This window comes from Eriocheir sinensis, chromosome 15 (assembly GCF_024679095.1).
Source record: "Eriocheir sinensis breed Jianghai 21 chromosome 15, ASM2467909v1, whole genome shotgun sequence".
In the NCBI taxonomy this organism is placed as follows: domain Eukaryota; kingdom Metazoa; phylum Arthropoda; class Malacostraca; order Decapoda; family Varunidae; genus Eriocheir; species Eriocheir sinensis.
The window spans coordinates 19,053,091-19,058,090 of record NC_066523.1 but is presented as its reverse complement, the minus strand read 5'-3'; the positions used below and the strand labels follow the sequence as shown (position 1 = coordinate 19,058,090).

Sequence of the window (5,000 nt, the reverse complement as noted above, 5' to 3'; positions counted from 1 at the left end):
AATGCGATTTTGACTTGCATTCAGTGTTGAATAAGAAAACTCAATATTTTATAAGGAAAAAGGGTAAGGATGCATGGTCAGCGAAGTCTCTAGGAGAATATGGTAACTGGCGGGCTGAAGGGACATCAGAAGAGATACGGCAAGAACGTGCCAGTGAGGCAGCCAACGCCTGGGCACTCAGCGGCTGGCTCCGATGTCGACACAATCATGGCCTGTGCTCGCCTTGGCCTCACGCCTCTGGTGCTGAGATAAAAGGGAAGCTGTATTTAGCAGGAATCTATATGCGACGCCGATACAGTTCACGTGGAAACACCCGCAGGCTCGCGTCACACAGACAAGGTATGACATAATATTGGGGGCCTTAACTTTTTTTTCTTCTTTTTTAACATCAGGCATTTCGCTTTACAGAACTGACATTCCATGATTGAAATGTATTTCAAGCAGTAACTGTGAACCTAAACTAAAAACTTAGTGTCCAGTATACATGCTTATTACAGAATATCAAACCTCTAACATATTTTATTACATACTGGGAAAACTGTGCATGTTGTGTGTGCGTGTTTATGTATGTGAATGTGTGTGTGTGTGTGTGTGTGTGTGTGTGTGTGTGTGTGTGTGTGTGTGTTATTCACCACGGCCTGCTCACGAGTTGGACTCACTTTCGCCAGCAGGTACCCTCACGACGTGAGCAAGTGCTCATTCTTGTCGATCTCTGGGTACTGCGAGGACCTCACACCACACACCCCATCCCCCTTGCTCAAGGGGGGACAGTAACCACTCCTAGTCAACGGAAAGAATCCGGCCTGAGCGGGGCTCGAACCGCGCCTGTTTGGCCGTGAAGCCATGCAGCGCGGAGCTCTTGCCGATTGAGCTACCGGAGCAGTGTGTATGTGTGCGTGTGTGTGTATGTGTGTGTGTGTGTGTGTGTGTGTGTGTGTGTGTGTGTGTGTGTGTGTGTGTGTGTGTGTGTGTGTGTGTGTGTGTGTGTGTGTGTGTGTGTGTGTGTGTGTGTGTGTGTGTGTGTGTGTGTGTGTGTGTGTGTGTGTGTGTGTGTGTGTGTGTGTGTGTGTGTGTGTGTGTGTGTGTGTGTGTGTGTGTGTGTGTGGGTGGGTGGGTGTGATGTATAAAACGTATATTTCTAAGCTTCTTGAAAGTCTACTGTGACGTTGGATCCTCAACAAGTCTTTTAATCTTAGTAAGGTATATTTCAACAGTTGAAATTCGGAATGACTGAAAAGATTTTTCAGAGGTATCATGAAATTATTACAAAACAACAACAACAAAAAAAAACACACACACCATCGACTAAGGTGACGACATTTAAATGCTGGCTTTTCCAGTTTACAACAGTAACAACAGCTACTACTATCACTACTACTACTATTGATGCTAAAAAAAAAAAAGGTATACTACTACTACTACTACTACTACTACTACTACTACTACTACTATTACTACTACTACTACTACTACTACTACTACTACTACTGTTACTACTACTGCTGTTACTACTACCACTACTACTACTACTACTGCTACTACTACTACTACTACTACTACTACTACTACTACTACTACTACTACTACTACTACTACTACTACTACTACTACTACTACTACTACTACTACTACCACTACTACTACTACTACTACCACTAGTACTGGATTAGGGCGTGGCTTAGTGTTAGGAAGCAGAGCGTGCAAATCAATGGTAAAAAATCTGAATGGGGCATTGTTACGAGTGGAGTCCCACAGGGGTCGGCGCTGGGTCCACTGCTATTTATCATTTACATCAATGATTTGGACACAATAATTAGCAGTGATGTCAGTAAAGTTCGCAGATGATAGCAAGATCGGTAGAATAATCCAATCAGACCAGGACGCTAGCGTTCTCCAGGATGAACTTGACAGACTATATGATTGGGAGGGGAAGTGGCAGATAGAAATCAATGTCGGGAAGTGTAGTATTGAGTGTAGGTAGGAATAACCCCTCACACAATTACTCCTCAAATGACACTTCTCTAAGCAGGTCTGGGTGTGAGAGAGACTTAGGAGTGTTAGTGAACGCTGACCTCCGTCTTTGGGTTCAATGCATTCAGGTTAAAAATCGAGCGAACAGAGTACTGAGTTTTATTTTAAGGAGCGTAAGCAATAAAAGCGCTGAAATCATCCTCAAACTTTACTTAACGCTAGTTAGACCTCATCTCGATTATGCGGTTCAGTTCTGGTCACCCTAATATAGAATGGACATCAGGATGTTAGAATCTATACAGAGAAGGATGATAAAAATGATTTAAGGGGTGAGAAACTTGCCTTACGAGGACAGACTGAACTATTTAAATTTACACTCTCTAGAAAGGCGAAGGTTGCGAGAAGACCTTATCGAAGTCTATAAATGGATGAAGAGTTTTAAGAAAGGGGATATGAATAGGGTTTTGGTTGTAAAAGTACCAGATAGGACACGTAACAATGGTTTTAAGTTAGATAAATTCAGATTCAACAAAGACATAGGCAAGAATTAGTTTACTAATTGAGTGGTGGATGAATGGAGCATACTTAGCAGTCATGTTGTGGGTGCCAATACCATGGATACACTAAAGAATAGGTTGGATGGGAGAAGACGAAAGGAAGGTCAAATATAGTCTATAAGGTATTAAGATGGTCTCCTCTTGAAAGTGTTCAGCCGTAGGAAGAAGGAAATGCACAAAAAAGAAGGCTGTTTCGGAGGTTACAAACTAAAATGAATGAATGAATGAATAAAAATATTGGTTAACTCTTGCATTAACAATTTGAACAGCATCTGGACAAGCTACAGCAAAGAGTCTTGCGCAGTAAAATCACGGGAGTGGTGGTGATATGCCGTTAGAAAGTTCAGAAGAGCATTTACTATGGAAATGTCGATAGAAAATAAGATGGGAAGCAACGCTGTGGCGGAGTTTTAGAGGTAGAAAACAGTCAGTGAAAGAGAGCTTATGAGACGAAGAGCCTTTGGTTCTATTCTGTCCAAAAAGGGCTGTGTGTGTGTATTTACCTATTTGTAGTATACAGGACCTGAGCTCAAGCTCGGACAGTCCTATTTCCCAATATATATTTGTCCTTTTGTGTGTGTGTGTGTGTGTGTGTGTGTGTGTGTGTGTGTGTGTGTGTGTGTGTGTGTGTGTGTGTGTGTGTGTGTATTTACCTAGTTGTGAAATACAAGAAAAGAGCCGTACTAGGCTCTTTTTGTCCCGTCTCTATAACGCATGAATCGTTTATGGACACAGTCTCCTCGTCAGGTCCGTTCCATGTTGTTATGCTTCTGTATTGAAAACTGTATTTTTTGACGTCTCTGCTACAGTCGCTCTTCTTTAATTTCTTAATATTCCCTCTTGTCACATTCCTGTCACGTATCACTAAGTCTTCCCTGTCCAATTTCTCCAATCCCTCTTGTATCCTGTACAATGCTATTAGGTCCCCTCTCTCTCTTCTTCTTTCCAGTGTTGTTAGTCCCAATTTCTCCAGTCTTTCTTCATAAGTATGTTCTCTCAGAGTTTCCGGTAGTTTGGTCGTTGTTTTCTGTATTCTTTCCTACTCTCTAATTTCTTTCTTCAATCTAGGTGACCACACTAATGCTGCATATGCCAGTCTTGGACGTATCATCGATGTTATTAGTTTCTTCACCATTTCTTCATCTAGATATGTAAATGCTGCTTTTTTGTTTCTAAGAAGATTATATGTTTCCCCAGTTATCCGATTTATATGCTTTCCAAAGGATAACTTGTCTGTTATGGTCACTCCCAGATCTTTTTCCTCTGTGATTTTCATGATTCTTTCATTACTCAGAGAGTAGTTCCCCGATATTCCTCTACTGCTCTCACCAAACTCCATCACACTGCACTTCTTTGTATTGAATGTCATTTCCCATTTGCGTGACCATTCGCTTATTCTATCAAGATCCTGGCTTAGGGTTACACAGTCTTCCTCATTAGCCACCCTCCTCATTATTTTAGCATCATCAGCAAACATATTCATATAGCTTGTCACCCCTTCTGGCATGTCATTTACATATATTGCAAACATAATCGGAGCCAACACTGATCCATGGGGGACTCCACTAGTCACTTCCGTTCAGATTGATTTATTGTTCATGATTACTGTTCTCATTTCTCTATTCGTTAAAAGTCTATAATCCAATCCAACATTGAACTTCCAGACCTCCAACATGATTGAGTTTCCATATTAATCTCTTGTGGGGCACTTTATCATCATCATGGGGCATCGGTGTGTGTGTGTGTGTGTGTGTGTTTCTTTATTTTTTCTTTCTTTCTTTCTTTCTTTCTTTCTTATTATTATTTCTTTTTTTGTGTGTGTGAACCCCCCGGCCCCCACCACAACCACACATGAGATGCATATCTCCTAAAGGGCGGACAAGGCCATTGTATTTGTTTCTCATTTGGGAAAGGGAAAAATCGGTGGAGATGATACAGAACGAAGAGTGATTTATCATGAAATGAGATATGAAATTTCCAATAAAATTATTTAATTTAGGACAGATCAACAATGTTTAATGTAGAAGAAGGAAATTGTTATCAATAGATGTCTGGAAGGTTGAGTCGAGTTGTCAGGAGGATTTTTTTTTTTTGAGGCACTGAAAAACATCAAGTTCCTTCTGACCCTTTAAAAATAATAGTAGGGTCTAAGTGTTATGAGGCTTTCAGCCTTAAGTTGTATACTTATGGTTGTGTGGAAAGGTTGCTAAAATTGTTGAGTAATGCAGAGATCATCAGCGTAAGAGTGGATAGAACAGTTTGTTTTGAAAAGATCACTAATGGACTATAGAAAGATAGTGAAAGATAGAACAGAACCCTACGAAACTCCACTGTTGATAGGTGTAGGGGGAGAACATTGGCCGTCTACCACAGCAGATTAGAACTGAAAGAAAACTGGAAATGAAACACAGCAAGAGGGATAAAAGCCATGGGAAGGTAATTTATAGAGCAGAGACTTGTGCCAAACAATGT

General features: G+C 40.9%; 1 protein-coding gene across 2 annotated transcripts in view; it reads left to right on the top strand.

Annotated features, from left to right (window-relative positions):
* Positions 1-139: 139 nt before the first annotated feature.
* LOC126999008 (interleukin-1 receptor accessory protein-like 1-A) overlaps positions 140-5,000 on the top strand; it is a 20,010-nt gene continuing 15,149 nt past the window's right edge. For both annotated transcript variants that reach the window (XM_050861324.1, XM_050861323.1), the window contains exon 1: positions 140-339. The gene's annotated coding sequence lies outside the window, so the exon portion shown is untranslated. The remainder of the gene's footprint in view (positions 340-5,000) is intronic.